The 16,120-nt window shown below is 47.7% G+C and overlaps 1 protein-coding gene across 7 annotated transcripts in view; it reads right to left on the bottom strand.

The window, feature by feature from the left end:
- LOC135899231 (mannan-binding lectin serine protease 1-like) overlaps window positions 1–16,120 on the bottom strand; it is a 117,113-nt gene that overhangs the window by 66,555 nt on the left and 34,438 nt on the right. The window contains exon 1 of one of the 7 annotated variants that reach the window (XM_065428501.2): window positions 10,170–10,408. The exons of the other annotated variants lie outside the window; for them this stretch is intronic. The gene's annotated coding sequence lies outside the window, so the exon portion shown is untranslated. Of the gene's footprint in view, window positions 1–10,169; window positions 10,409–16,120 lie in introns of those variants that run through there. 7 annotated transcript variants of the gene reach the window in all.

The following is a 16,120-nucleotide window of genomic DNA, read 5'->3' as shown; positions in this document are numbered from 1 at the left end:
AGTGTAATATTGAAAGCAGTATATGATATGCTGGAGCGCCAATGATTAGGTAGAAGTTTTAACGGCAGCACCTCCTAACCTGCGGCTTGCTATTGACATAGAAAAGATTAAAGATAAACTTGAACGTTATTGTGAGCGAAGAAAATCTAATGTCATATATTTTAGCACGGAAATGCAGTAGGCAATTCAGTAGCCAGCCTTCCGAATCTGTGAAAGAGTACGTGTTTGTAGGTCAAGAAGGTGCTGACCTCCCCATGGTGAAAGATCCAAAGGAATAGTAATGCGTGAATGAGCCTACTGCACAAAATATCTAGCCACGAACAACAGTCTCCGGATACCCGTGTGCGGAAATATACGCCAGCCCACGAGTTCGTAAATTGTAGAATAATAAAGAAACACGACAGAGAGCAAAATATTGCGCTGCGACTAAAAAAAAAAATCGCATCCATGCGTTAAGAAATAGCATGAAAAACAGTGCAAACGGGGATCACTGATATAACAGTGGGGATTCAGATTTAGCAGAGTTGATATGCAGACCATGGAACGCCTATCGTTATAGGTTGGTCTATTAGCCCAAAAAAGAAGGGGTGCGAAATGCAGCGAAACGCCGTCCAAGTCGGTGGAGGAATAAGGGTGTGATATGCTATTAGTAAATTTCCAGGCAAGACATGGAACCGGCTGACCAAAGGAAGGGACCAGTGTAAATCCCTGGGAGAAACCTTAATCCTGCTTCGGACATAGCTGCGCTCCTATGAATCACGAATTAAAAACAAGAACAAGATTAACACTTGAACAAAGCCGCAAACATCAAGGAATTTCACTGGAATTTCAGAAATTCTTTCTCTGCAGAGATCACATAAGCTCTGCCATTTCTAATTCTCTCACAAACGCATAACTTCAAAGCGCGGTGCATTGGAGTGGTTCGATTATAATAATACAATTACACTGCGGGTATAATTAATACAGACTTCATGAGTAAATTTATGTTTTTAGCTTCCTTTCATGTTTGAAAAGAAACTTACAAAGTTATGCCGCAGGAATTCAGCTGACTATTTATTCAATGCGTAGAAACGGATGACAAAAACTTCCAACTTTTCCTAGGGAGTAGAAGAAAGGCGACTGGAATTAAGCAACACGTCTCTGTGTTGAATAATTTTATTCTGAATTATCCCTACGTATGGGACGTGTATTCATGCGTTCTACGATGCCACGTGCCTTTTTGAGAAAATAATTCCGCCTTGCTGTCACTGGGAATGTTTATTACACTTCCTGATGCAAATCTGCCGTCGGCAACCTTTAGTGCGTGCAACCTTTTTTTATAGCCATTTGCAAAAGCATCGTAAATGCATTAATAGCTTCTGCGAAAGGATGATTTATTTTATTAGTTTATTCACAGCCTGCGGGCCAAAGTATTTTCAAAGCACGCATTTTGAAGGCCCGTTCATGCTAGAAGCCCGCTGGACACAGTGCACAGTCCTTCATTCTCATCACCACGAGTCAAGGTGTCCTGAGCTTTCCTTGCTTACCCATCCTTTGTTCTTTAGTCGAAGTTTCTAAAAGCGTTAAGCTTTAGCATTCCTTGCAACTTCCTTCTGAGAATCCCCCTGCCGACGGATGAGCCCGATGCGCAAGAGTAACGCTGCTGTGTGCCTTACTTTATAACGCAGCCTGCTGTCCTTCGGGACGTTTATGGCGTCGGGTAAAGCTGCTTCGGTGAATGTGCGTAAGCCTGCATAAATGACGCGTGCACCAACAAAGCCGTTCCTACTTCGTGGCACTCGATTATATTTACAGCAGCGTCACTTAACCGGGTTCTGTTTGCTGGGAAGGCCCCTAGTTTCCTTTCCTGGCTTCAAGTTCGCAGATCTCGGAGAAAGCGTTGGGCAGGACGCGAAGGCGCGTGCCTCATTAAATCGTTAGCTGCCTCTATTTAGCACATGCTTACGCAGGGTAGACCTGCAGCACGTAGCTTTGCTTCCCATCAGGGATTTCCGTAGGGACGCTCTCATCCTTCTGTTTATGCATGAAGAATTCGGTTGTTGCTGCATCTGCTGAACTCCTGCACTAGGTGTCAGAGGTGAGCATTACGCATACGCAATGGTTGTCGTACACTTGGTACGTTCGCTGTGCAGAGATTGATCGCGCGCGCCACACTGCACGCTATGCGGTGCAGGCAAATAATTTTCTTTTTATTTATTTCTCTGGATCCCTTTTGGACCGGTTTACTTCGGAAGATGCTTTGATGACGCATCACCTAACCTTAAGGTACCCTTGACACCATGAGGCCTATGTCGGAAGCCACTTTCTGCAGCAGAAGGGAATGTATGTAAGGCCTGGGACCGCGGCATACTGAATTTGGAAAACCATTAGAGCCAAAGATGCTCAACTCTGCCTCCACGTTCGGGCAACTTGCAGGTGCACACGGAGATAATGAACCAGGCTAGGTGAGGCTTTGGCACGTATCGCGAGTGAGAGTTCAAGTTATGGGGCGGTTATAAATAGGTACATACATGAGTGTCTCGTCAATTCATATTAACATACGCGACGTCTGAAGTAAAAAAAAATTAAAAAAAAGAATGAAAGCTTGATTTGCTGAGTGCGGGTTTTGCATCCTACGAACACTGGGCTGCTAACTTCTGTTGATTTTTTACACGTCTGATGTCCTCTTTGCTCACAAGAAGCGGATCGCCATATCCCACGTTTCGGGAAATGGTAAGTGAGTAATATTACCCTATTCGCATTATTACTTATGTAGCATCGACCAGTGGAACATTTGCATATAGTTAAGAGGAATACAACCCTCTCCCAGCTAACTACATTCGCAACACGAAATAAAGTCAACGTTTGCATCTATGATTCTTAAACATCTGGGAGTAACCGCACGCGTGCAAGGGGGAAGGTGCGCTTTCATTCGGCTTCAGAAATGTAATGCTAATTATGATTCTCGGAAAGTTTGCTTCCTATTGCATTCTTCTTTGTCGAGCGTGTTCGCCATGGCTTTTAAATACAACCGTTGAGTGTGAGCAAAAACGATCGTGAAATGCTTAGAATGATCTATTGCTATAATTAACCGAGGGTCCCGTTGCAGTCTTTGACTTTAGGAGCCTCGTCGTCTGTATATTATCTCTTGCCCATTCAGTGTACTTAAAGAATAATAAACTGAAACTGAATGTGCTCTTAAGATTGTAATGCGCTCCCTTTATACTTTAATTTTGGGTAAGAAAATCATAACTGACACATAATCATCACATTGTGTGAGTGCGTTTTAATTCACAATGTATTCATACGATGTACGAGAACCCAACATCTCCTAATGGCAAGTTCCTCTTCTTTATTCTTAAAGAAAGGGCGAAAGCTGGACATGTAATAAGAGACGACAGATGCATTTAGAAAGAACATTGTTCCTTTCTCCATATCAAACTGTACCGGTGACTCAAAATGTAAAGCCCAATTTTCATTCACACGTCTAGGCCTTCATTACTTGTAGCCTAGTGTGAACTATAGTGAAATATACCAATGTTCGAACAGTCCACATAATGAGTTTGTTTTTCTGAAAGGCGCGTCTCTTTAAGAGAAAGTCGTGAAATTTGTTTTCAGTGTATGATCTCTCAGAGATGGTGGTGCAAGTATTTGAGTTCGCTGCTCCTCTTGAGACAAAAATGCCATCAATTAAGGTCACAGCTAGAAACAAAATTAAATAAAAACACACTAAAACGTACAGTTAACTCAGATAAGATAAACGCAATCAAGCTTAAATGAAATCACACGTATAAGTGAAACACACCAAGTCTTAACAATTACTCAAAAAATGTACTGAAGTAAGGGCACAAAACAAAACACGGAACGAGTTCACAAAAAGCACATTAACTGAGGAACAGAATGGAACTTACTCTACTCTGCATTACATGCATTACATGCACACCAACCTTGCGCTAGAATTAGGGCGACTGAATTTACTAGGATTTTAAATTGTTGCTTTTTTCCCGGGAGGGGGGGGGGGAGGTTACAGTAGTCCTTGTGAAAACATGTTCACAATCCTTGTGCTGCAGTAACTTTTGAGGCAGTGAAACATAATTGTACAGAGTAATAAATGATCAGTTGAAATAGCACGCTTCTCGTCTCATCACTGTAAACGTACATTCATACAAAAAAAGGTACTTAGGTTGCGATGTGCGAAGCCTATGATACTCAAGTTAGAAAAGAAGTAATGTAGTGTATAAAATGTTATTAATAAACTAATACGTTGCGGTGAAACGAAAGGTGGCATACGGAGAAGTGGATGTGCTTTGGCCCAAAATAAGCTAGTCACAAATAGCGGCACTAGTCAAACTAGTCCTACCGACCAACTTTTAACTTTTCTTCCAATTGAAACACATAGTTCTTACTGCAACGAACTGAGGTAATGAGCTCTTAACAAGACCATCTCATTGAACGCTGCAGGAGCAACTGTCTTATACAAACTGTATTATGCATTTACATATGAGCATTCTTGCTCTAGGAATAAATTTGCCCACAGCAACCATAGATGACACGTATGCATAGTGAAACAAGCATTTCTGACAAAGAGTCTGGAAACACCGTGCATATTAAGTTTACCACGAATTGTATCTTACCTCTCAATCGCGCTAGCGCACATCCTTTAAGCCTGAAAGACTGCACGGAACGAAGCAACTATTTCACTGAAGCGCCCGCGAAAGAACAAGGAAAGCAAGCGAAGCTAATTTCTGAGCTCACAGCGAGCGAACGCTGGCTAAGCACGTTTGTAAACAAACATTATTGCTGGCGCAGTCACCAGGGAATGCTCGTTTGCTGATAACAAACCTATGCTAATAAACAAAGCGAAGGGCAACGCAATTTCTCCGCTACCCTGACCAAACCGGCACGGAGAGCACAAGTGGTGCTATCTCTTTCGAGTCAAGGCAGCAGTTTGTTTACGCCGTCTGTTGCAGAGTAATCGTAACCGAAGGGCCTGAAACGCTGACCGCAAGAGCTGCACCAGCATTAGGTATCCATGGCTGCGTCAAGACGTTAGGTTTAAGTATGTCTGTATTATTAGCCGTGCATGCGATGGCACAGCTCATGCCTGTTGAGTTTCTCAAAACAAGCGCCTTGCGCCGCTGAATGATCCCAACACCGACGCCAAATATTAAACAGTGTGCTGTGCGAGTACCCAGTGGAATGTGGAAATAAACATTTCCTGTCTCATGAGGCTCTATCTGCCCAAGAAATGGCGTACTTTCTGAGCAAATTGGGATCACCGTACAAATTAAAGAAGAAGGTACCGCCAAGTGAAGAATAAAAAACGTGTAAAACGTCGAACCTATCAAAACGCAGCCCCCTGCGAGCACTTTTTCAACGTTCGAATACGTGTTCTATAGTCACTTCCGCTTGGAAGCGTCGCATAGAAAGTAAGCGATTTTCCCGCATGCAACCAAGTGCTCGCGGTGCGGTGCTTCACAAGTGCTAGAAGTAGTGGACCTTTTTCTGCCGATTGTCACTGAGCCCACGTGCAACTACACTGCGTCGGCAACATTCTCGCCATATAGCGATCGTAAGATTCAGTTGTCTTTCTCAAGATATAATGTTTCCTTAATGTTATTTTCAAAGCAACTGTGTCACCTCGTTTGCTCGTCTCCCTTACTTTTTATTGCCTGAGAATCTCGGTGCGAGTGGAAACTTTTCGGAGGAACGAGTCTCGTTGCTACCGACTAGCGATGGCGACTGCGAGCCCCACCAACCGCTGCTAAGCACATGCACCTTCTTTGCTTGCTAAGCCTCTCCGGCGATTCCGAACGAAACGACGCCAAGCCACTAATGTTTCCTCCTCTTATTGCGCGACGAATACTCGACGCCGGCTATCTGTTCTCGGAGCCGCCTTCTGCAAGAGGACAAGAAAAACAACGAGTGTCCTGTTTTCGCCGCTTTCGCGAACACCCTCGTCGTCCCGCGCCGCGACCGTCAAGCGTATGTATAACATCTGCGGGCTGCAGCTGGCCGGGCGGGCACCATCGGAGGTCAGCTGGGACCCCTGATCGACGGTGCTCCGTGCCTCGCATGCCGATGGCGCCGAGCCAGGGGTTTCCCCGGCTGAGCCGTTCCAACGGCGAAGGGTCGAAGGCCCTTCCTGCTGCGGCTAACACGTCCTCCTGGTAAGACCGTTGGATGCGCGTCACAGCCGCGCTAAGGCAGGAATCGCTATCGCCTCTGGCGTGGACGGGAAATTGCTCGCCCACGCATACCGAGGTATTCAGAAGCTTTCGCTCCCCTAATTAGTGCCGGGGATTCTTTAGAAGATTCTGACGCGGTGCTCAAGGGTAACATATTTGGTCAGTACTCAATCTCTTAACAGAGCTCTTACGAGAGTGTGGGGATGATGTTGTGAATGGAAAAAGAAAATATTATACTGGCACCGAGATTGGGGTGCTACCTTGTCCGAGGTAGTAGCGACAGTGCTCATCATGTACCTAAGTGCCATCGCCAAGCCGCAAATTTTCCTTAGGTGTGGCATGCTGAGCTTCGCGGCAACCAGCCCCATTTAAGGTAAACAGAGCGCATATAAACAGGAGAAACGTAAGCCCCAAAGCCACTTGTCGCTTCTACTGCAACGTCCTTCGCCGAGAACGCTTCGAGTGTGACGTAAGGAGACCGCCTGCGAATACTTTATAGAATCGCTGACTAGTTGCACCTTTGGTGCACATGGAATATCAAAAAGTTCGCGTGATATATCAAGGTTTGGTTGCAACGAACTCGGATTGAGACTCTTTTTCATTGGACAAGATGTTCCCGTTGTGGCGTTGCCCGGAGATGTGCGTACACGGCTGGGATCTTTTTTCCTTTCCCTGAAATATTTCTTGTACAGGATGTAAACGTTCTTGCGTTGCGCCAGACATTTGAGGAATTTGCAAGGATAGGCACGAAAGAAAGACGGAATCTAATTAGCGTACAAGGTTATAAGTTGTCTCTGCAGTGGCGTATGTTACCTTATACTCCCACATGTTTACTCTACAGCGTCATATTTTTGAGGTAGAGGTCCGGATCTACGTTGTGCGTCATGACTGAATCTTAGCCTACATGCCTTAAGTAGTTTGTAACTTACCATCTAATTAAGCACTTCCACTTTTCTCCCATGCGACAAGAGCATGACACAGTCGACCGTGCAGCAGGCGTGTACTAGTTGTAGATGTAGTATGCTGATCTATTCCAGACAATGATAGCATGATGCGTGCCGCACTTCACACATCGCAATAGAGTTTACGAATAATTGACGAGCATCAACGATTTTATAGACGTGTTTACGTCTCATCGAGTTCAAAACAAGGATCTGGCTTCAGTGATAACCGCAAGACTGTCGCAGTCGAGGATTAATCATTCATCGGTTCTCACTCACAGCCACTGGTAAAACGTGGAAAACGCATTAGTCGCTCTTTTGTTAGTGCAGATTGCTGACACTTTTACCGCTTAAGCCAACCGCACTGGTGCTGGCACGGCTTAACTCACGACGACCGCTGTCCTTGCGCGTCACTGTCTAATTTTTGGTGCGGATTCATTGGCGCCAGAAGAGAGCCACCTTGAGCATAAACACACATAAGTGTGTCTATTCTTCTGCTTTTGTTAGGCGTCCTTTACAAGATCACCACAGCAACCGAAGTCTAAACATAGGGACAGTTCACTTGCCCGGATGCACACTGTCTCCCTTCGATCAAATTGAGCTCCTGCATTAATGACATAAAGCATAAGTTTCACTAATCACGCCTATCAAAATCTCTGTGCGCCGCTGCATCAGAAACTCAGGCTTTGTGGTACTGCAATTTTGACATTGTTCCCAATATTTACTTTCAGTATGTTTATACAGTTACTTGGTTTGTCATGATAAGAACTAAACACATACACAAACACAAAAAATTGGCTTTAGTAAGCTGGATAAATCTCTGCAGACTGTTTCATAACCTAACACACATTTAGGTGCTTTTTCTAACACAGGGCCTACTGATGTGCATGTATAAGTTCAGGCAATCTTATGAGTTCCATCAGTGTTTTCTCTCTTACGGTGATCTGTTCGTTTTCATAGGAAACGTCAATTAGCGACCAATTCGACCAGAATAGTTCCTCGTACAGCGTGCACACCGGCCAACTCTTATTTGACTTAATCCAGAGCAATGTTTTAATGTGAGGAGGAATGAGCCTCAGTAATGCATATTCGGCGTGTCCGACTTCGAGTAAGTAAGAGTGTCTTGTAGTGGGTGTCCGTTGTTGTAAGCCAATGTGCGTGTGAACATGAGTGCTGCTTTTGGTGGGGCCGAGGATTTCTCAAAGTCATGGTCAGTCATGAGTTAGTTACCTGTAATTTTATGTATACCAATGCCTGTTGGATCTTATGGTTGCAGTTATACACGTGCCGAAGTCCAACAATTCTGGCATTTCTACATCCTCATGTGGTCGCGCGAAAATTAAGTCAGTATATGTATAAGGTAGTTTCGACTCATCAAAAAGTCTCATGCCAAATTCAGTATCGCTTAACCAGAGTTTGAGTTGAGCAACGTCAGAGCGAGCTTGCTTCATTTTATGTAATTAGGGCGGTTATATATGCAATTATGGAGCGTATAAATAAAGTAGAAATCCCCCCCCCTCCTTACCCTCTACACCGAAGAAACATATAGAGGATTGGTGATTATCCTTATTTGAGGGCTTCGAAAGAAATTCGCTCACACGTGTTTCTGTAATGGTCGCCTACAGAGGTACTTCAACGCTTTCTTAAGGCCACTAGTCTTGCGCTGAACCTTTTCTAAGCAGTTTTTTTTTTCCAAAAGCAAAATATGTTAGGATAACTCAAGTGCACAAATCTAAGGAATTTGTCACATAAACTTTCGCATCCTAACAATATGTGTTACGCTCGACTCAAATTTGCGTGGCTCCGGATTTCACATTTAACGTCATAGTGTGGCGTTCAACAGCTGCGGAGTATTGAAGTTACATAGAGGAAGTCAGTGCGCCATAGTCGACAAGTCTTCTAAGCTTGTTGATAACGTCACCATAGCCTCCGAAATTAGCGGGAGCGCCTTGCAATCTGGGAGGTCATGGAGATGCCCCTATGGTTACGACCGCCTCCGTGAGGAGACCGTTGAAGTGCCATGTGTTAGGCGTGTTGGTGCGTCATTCCCATGGTTGCACCACCTTACTCGTATTTGTGTAATATTTAGGCGATAATAAAAGATGCAGATGCGCCCAAAAGGCGAAGCATCGGCTGCGCTAGCAAATTAGCAGACAGCCATACGAAAAAAGGATAGTACTTTTAGGCCGTATCAAGTTGTAAACATTCGCCTGTCTAACTACATTCATAAGCATGGTATCCGTACGCACGGGTAACGTGAACACATCAGACTCCATGACTGCGGACACTCACTGTCAGAGCGCTGGCATGAGGAAATGCGGCAGAAGCAGCGAGTGAAGTGACATTCGTGCTATCTATCGCTTCAACGTGAAGCGAGCGGCGAGGATGCACAGCACACAGAAAGTTACGAACCGCCGATGTACCTAGACTCTGCCCCAGCGCAGATGGCTCTCGAGCATTGCACAGCCTGCTCTGATTAATGCTTTTGACTGAATATTTACGATGATCTGAAGCAATCTGATGCATTGTCAGCAGCAGCTCAATCTGTCGCCGCATGGAACTCGCTAATAACACCAGGTAGAAAACCTAAAGATGAAACAATCAGCAAAATGCGTGATTCCAGTTTGAACAGCAACTCGTATGTCTGCTTTTTTCTCTGCACACACACGCACACAAACACACGTATATATGAACGAGAAGAAAGGGAACCGATGTCCGATTTATAGCAAAGCTGTATATGGCTAGCTGTCTTTGCCCCAATGATTTTTTAAATATACTTTGGGTGTGGGTATGTGTTTGTCTGGACTCGCCTAAACGCGACCGCTCTGTTCACAAACAGGGAGACTCACACACCTAATGTGGGAATGCACCTCACTCCCGTTTTCACATCCCCCCGTCAGCAGCAAGACTGACTGGACAGCCTGGCTCAGTTCCGGGGACGTCGACCGACAGCTTGAACTGGTGGACTGGGCGGAGAAGGCCAAGCAGGCCCGGGGCCTTAGTTCAGCCCGATCCCTCAGTCACCTCCCCCTTTCCCCTTCCCTCTTTCAATAAAATTTACCATCACAACCATCTGGCTGGCTGATTCGTCCGTCCGTACATTTGTCGCCTGTACGCCGAAAACACCTCCGGCGCAACTCCATGTACATGAGCAAAAGGATAAGAGAATTAGAGGCGCGTGATTGGCTGTGCACAAGTGACATCGTTGCTCCCCATCGCATCGGAGCGCAGGCGCAGAAGCTTGTCCCCAGCTCCGAAATGAAGAGGCCACGCATGATGCGTACTCCTGAGGAGCCGGCAGCTTTCGATCAGCAGCGTCGCGAGCAGAAGGCACGCAGAAGCTCGTATACGCTTTGCCGGTGCTGCAGCCTGGGCACAAGAAGAGGGTCGTACAGTCGAGCGCAAGCATCATTTGCGTATCGAGGATACGGCAGCCTACTAAGCGGTCGTATAATGAACCGTTGGGATTAACCCAGTGATAAATACCGGGACCACGCGTTTCAGCTTCGCAGGTTAACCCTCTTTACAGAGTGCATGGACGGTCATTTTTTAATAATCAGAACATCAGAAACTAACAGAGACACCAGGGACATCATAGGGAAAATTACTGCATTTACTAAATGAATTAATGAAATGATGAATTCATGGAAATCGAAGTCGATGAGAAAGCAACTGGCGGCAGCTGGGATACGAACCCACGTGTTCGTATTACGCGTGCGATGCCTTTACCAATTAAACCACCATCCACTTTCCACTTTCCTGGGTATTTATGTGTTTACCACTAGAGCTAACCCTGGGAGAGTTAGCCAGCGACACCACTCACAAACCTTGTCGGCGAATCCTTTCTGCCGCAGGCGTCACGAGTACGTGATCTATTTTGGTGACGGCGACGGCTGAATAAACCCACACATACTACCTGAAGGCCTCAATATTGTGAGATTTGAGATCCCCTTAATGTAATAAACGAGAAGAAAGGGAACTGAGGGGCCCAAACAAAGACACCGCAGCGATGGCTTAGCCTAGGTAGAACATTCACCTCATGTGGCCGAGGTATCCAGCTCCATTCCCGGCTCTGCCGGAAACCCACAGGCTCTTTTCTAATGGGTAGGTTTGTTCCATAGACTGGTGCTCGGCTCTTGTGACGATTCACATCTCGAATAAAGGGGCCAATAGAAACTTATGAGTCGTCTCTGGATGCCTGGGTGTCCAGCCACAGAGCTGGAGAGCATCCGCCGTGGCTGTGGTAGGGAAGTGCTGCCGCAGGGTCTCTGCCGGTAAAATAGGTAGAAGCGCGCTCCCGGCCTAGCGTTCGGTCATTATGCGATTTCTAGCTTCTAAAGGGGTGTTCGTCTAAACCCGAAGGCGTCCCCACCTCAACAGGTGCATTTGGGGCGCCACATGAAGCAATGGCCGCCATGGAAACGGCATGGGAGCGACTCACGAAAGTCTCGACGGGAATTTAGCGCGCAGGGTTCTTTCCCAGCTGTATCACCCCTGTAGAAAGGTGAACGCCAGGCCGGATGGCACTTTTGTCCATTTGAGAACCAGTGTTTGCCCGGAGTGCGTGGGCCGTGGCGAAGTGAGCGGCCGCGGCTCTATAGGCATCGGCTTCACAGTGCGTCAGCATCTTCGACGGTGGCACACGGAAAGGAAGCAGCGTCGTCCCTGATAAGCGGTAGGCTCGACGCACGGTTGAGAGCGCTGCAACACGATAGCTCACAAGCTCAGTCACGTGGTTTTGTACGGGTCTGTAAATGTCCTTTTCGACATCAGGTTCCTCTTTGAGCAATGAACATACATACATATACATATATATATATATATATATATTGTTACAAGCACGGGGAAAAGGGGTTTATTGAGGCGTGCGAGAGCAGGAACGGCAGGCTACGAACAACAGGAATGGCCGCTGCACAGTCTTCGTTCTCCTCTTCCCCTCTCTTCTTGATCCCCGCGTCCCTTTGACGCGCTTGGACGTAACATGCCTCCCCTCGCAGACAAAGCCCCCTGGGCGAGTCAACTAGCTTGTCGTGGCGTGCATGATTTCAACCGTGCGACATGTGCGACTTGTGTCCTAGCAGAACGTCTACCAGTGTTCGTGAGGCGCGCGAGAGTATAAACTTCACTGACTTTGTCGATGACAACATACGGTCCATCGTAGTTTGCCAGCAGCTTTTGACACAAACCGCGCTTCCTTGTGGGAGTCCAAAGCCAAACGAGATCACCAGGCTGATATGTAACAGGCCGATGTCGTGCGTCGTAGCGGGCTTTGGAGTTTTCTTGTGATGCCAAAGTCCGAAGACGCGCAAGTCTCCGAGCCTCTTCAGCGAGGCATAGCGCATCGGCGACCGTAGGATTGTCGTGGTCGTAAAAAGGGAGGACAGTGTCGAGCGTATACCGGGGCGGCCGAGCATATAGAAGGAAGAAGGGGCTGTAGCCGGTTGTCTCGTGCTTGGCGGTGTTGTAGGCGTAAGTAATAAACGGTAGAACTTCATCCCAATTCTTGTGATCGGACGCAACATACATGGAAAGCATATTGGTGATTGTTCGATTAGTGCGCTCAGTGAGGCCGTTCGTTTGGGGATGATACGGCGTCGAGTGCCGGAGGTGCGAGTTACATAAACGCACAAGTTCTTCCACGATATCCGCCGTGAATTGACGTCCCCGGTCACTTATGATAACACCAGGCGGTCCATGCCGTAGAACAATAGCGTAAAGTAAGAAAAGCGACACTTCGGTGGCAGTTGCTGATGGTATAGCCGCCGTCTCGCAATAGCGTGTGAAATAGTCGGCGCAGACAATTATCCAGCGGTTGCCCTTAGATGACTTTGGAAAAGGGCCCAACAGATCAATTCCAACTTGCCGAAAGGGTGAGCTGGAAGGCGGCACAGGTTGAAGGAGACCAGATGGGGCAGTGGTTGGGCGTTTCCGACGTTGGCACTGTATGCAGCTGGCGACATAAAACTCAACCGAATGTCGCATCCGGGGCCAGTAAAAGCGTTCTTGAATGCGATAAAGTGTGCGCACAGTGCCTAAGTGACCGGAGGTAGGGTCATCGTGCATAGCCTGAAGGATTGCTGGCCGGAGACGCTCCGGCACCACTAGAAGGAAGCGTGCACCCGTGCTTGAGTAGTTCCTTTTGTACAGGAGCCCGTCACGTACACAGTAGCTGCTTGTTGCACTTGAATGGGCAGAAGTAAAGAGTGGCTCCAATTTAGTGTCTGTCCGTTGTTCTGCTTTGAACGCATCGATATCCGGAAAAGCGGGTGTCACAGAAGCGACGAGATGATCAAAATCGCCTGCGTCGCAGTCCGTCGTGGCAAGCGGCATACGGGAAAGGCAGTCTGCGTCAGCGTGTTTTCGGCCACTCTTGTAGGAAACAGTGAAGTTATATTCCTGCAACCTCAAAGCCCAGCGCGCAAGGCGACCACAAGGGTCGCGAAGGTTCACGAGCCAGCACAGGGAATGGTGGTCTGTGACGACTTGGAATGGGCGTCCGTACAAGTACGAGCGAAATCGCTGAACCGCAAAGATTACAGCGAGGCATTCTTGCTCTGTCACCGTGTAATTCCGTTCAGGTTTGCTTAATGAGCGGCTTGCGTAAGCAATCACGTGCTGACGGTCGTCATAGCGTTGGACCAATACGGCACCCAGACCAACGCCACTAGCATCTGTGTGGATTTCTGTCGGCGCAGTAGGATTGAAGTGGCGAAGGATAGGTCGGGAGGTTAACAGGAACTTCAGCTGACGAAATGCAGAATCGCACTCGGGTGTCCAGTCAAACCGTGCGTCTTTATGTAGCAGATTTGTCAGAGGATGAGCGACGTCAGCAAAACCAGGAATAAATCGGCGAAAGTAAGAGCAAAGGCCCAGAAAACTGCGAAGTTGCTTCACTGACTGCGGTGCACTGAATGCCTCGACAGCTGCCGTCTTGAGGGGATCAGGCCGGATACCGTCTTTGTCAACAAGGTGACCCAGCACAAGGGTTTGACGGTCACCAAAGTGACATTTCTTGGAGTTCAGAACCAGGCCAGCGTTTTTGATGCAGTCGAGGACAATATCCAGGCGCGTATTGTGCTCATTGAATGTGCGCCCAAATATAACAACGTCGTCAAGATAGCACATACAGATGTTCCACTTTAACCCACGCAGAACGGTGTCCATGAACCTTTCAAAGGTTGCTGGAGCGTTGCACAACCCAAATGGCATCACATTGAATTCGAATAATCCATCCGGGGTTATGAAGGCTGTTTTCTCCTTGTCTGCCGGGTGTAGAGGGATTTGCCAATATCCTGAGCGCAGGTCCACTGAAGAAAAATAAGAGGCCGAATGCAGGCAATCAATTGCATCATCAATCCGGGGCAGGGGGTAGACATCCTTCTTAGTCACGGCGTTTAATCTTCGATAATCTACGCAAAATCTCCAGTTACCGTCTTTCTTTCTGACAAGTATGACCGGAGCTGCCCAAGGACTCGAGGACTCTTGTATTATTCCATTTTTCATCATGTCACTCACTTGTTCCCCGATTATCTTCCGCTCGTTAGGCGACACGCGATAAGGCTTTTGTCTGATCGGGCGCGCAGATCCCGTATCTATAGTATGGCGTGTTCGTGACTCGGGAATCGAGAACGCTTTGTCCGGCTGCGCAAAGTCAAACACTGACAGATGCTTAGAAAGCGTATCCACCAAGGTATGGCGCTCCCTCGTGCTGAGTGACTTGTTTATCATAGACAGAAGCTTTTTGTCTGAGACGTGGCGAAGGTCAGCAGGTTCACACGGCGGATCTGTTAGTACGGCTACGGACGAGGACGAGTATTCTGTAAAGTAGGCGAGTTTCAGGCCGTCTGGAAGCAGGACGGGTTCTGCCGAGCAGTTGGTCGTCCACAAGCCAGCACGCCCCTTGCCGATGGATACCACACAATGAGGGACAAAAATGTTCTTCTTCATACAATTTAGATGCATTGGCTCTACGGAGGCATCGAAACTGTCTGGCACTTCACCGCGACACACAACCGGCACGCACACAGAGGTGGACGCAGGCACAACAGTATCTGCAGATACACAAAGTTCACCTTGACTGCAAGTCTCCTCTAAGAGCCCGGACGAAACATGGCCATCGACGCAAACTTCCCCCGTGCGACAGTCGACGGTCGCACCACACTGTCGCAAAAAGTCGATGCCCAAAATCACTTCGTGCGTCGATCGGGGAATAACTACAAATTCCGTCGCGAAAACTCCACCAGCCAAGGATACGTCAGCAGTGCACACACAAACAGGGCGCAACGACTCGCCGCTCACTCCACAAAACGTTGCAGCCTGGTCCCACCGAAATACAACTTTACGCCCCAACCGATCTTTAAAACCGAGACTCATTACGGATACAGTTGCTCCGGTATCCACTAAAGCCATTGTAGCAACACCATCAACAAGTACATGCACTTTGTTCTTAATCATAGCAACTGCAGGGGGCATTTCTGTCGATAGCACGTGTCGAGCGACCTCACCCCCATCGGCCGCGCTAGCTAGTTTTCCGGTTGTGAAGGCGAGGCTGAGCGGCGCACTGGCGATGGAGATTGACGTAAACGCGGTGCACGAGAAGTCGGCGGTGGCGTCAAACTCCTGTCAGATGCGGGCGAGCGGCTCCGGAAGCTTCTCTGCCAGTAATCGTTGCCAGAAGGGACGCCAGCTGACCAAGAGGTGGTGTACGGCTGTTGAGTTGTCCTCGTAGGAGGTGTGGGCCTTGTTGAAGATCCGGATCGACCATTCCACGTCGTTGGGCGACGATTGCAGAACCTCGCTATGTGGCCCGCGACACCACATTGGAAACATACCGGCAGATGCCTCAAATTGCGATGTTCTTCCATGTAGTCGCGCATGTTGCTGTCGACTGCATAGACAGTAGGTGGGTGACATTCATCATGGCTAGGCATCGGCCGCTGGGAGGCGTGTGTGCGGCGTGGGCGTTGGTCGTAGTCATGACCTTGATAGCTCATGGTCCCTCTCGTTTGTGGG

Source organism: Dermacentor albipictus, chromosome 5 (assembly GCF_038994185.2).
Source record: "Dermacentor albipictus isolate Rhodes 1998 colony chromosome 5, USDA_Dalb.pri_finalv2, whole genome shotgun sequence".
NCBI classification, from domain to species: Eukaryota; Metazoa; Arthropoda; class Arachnida; order Ixodida; family Ixodidae; genus Dermacentor; species Dermacentor albipictus.
The sequence above is the reverse complement of the archived record's forward strand: the minus strand, read 5'-3'. Positions and strand labels throughout refer to the sequence as shown.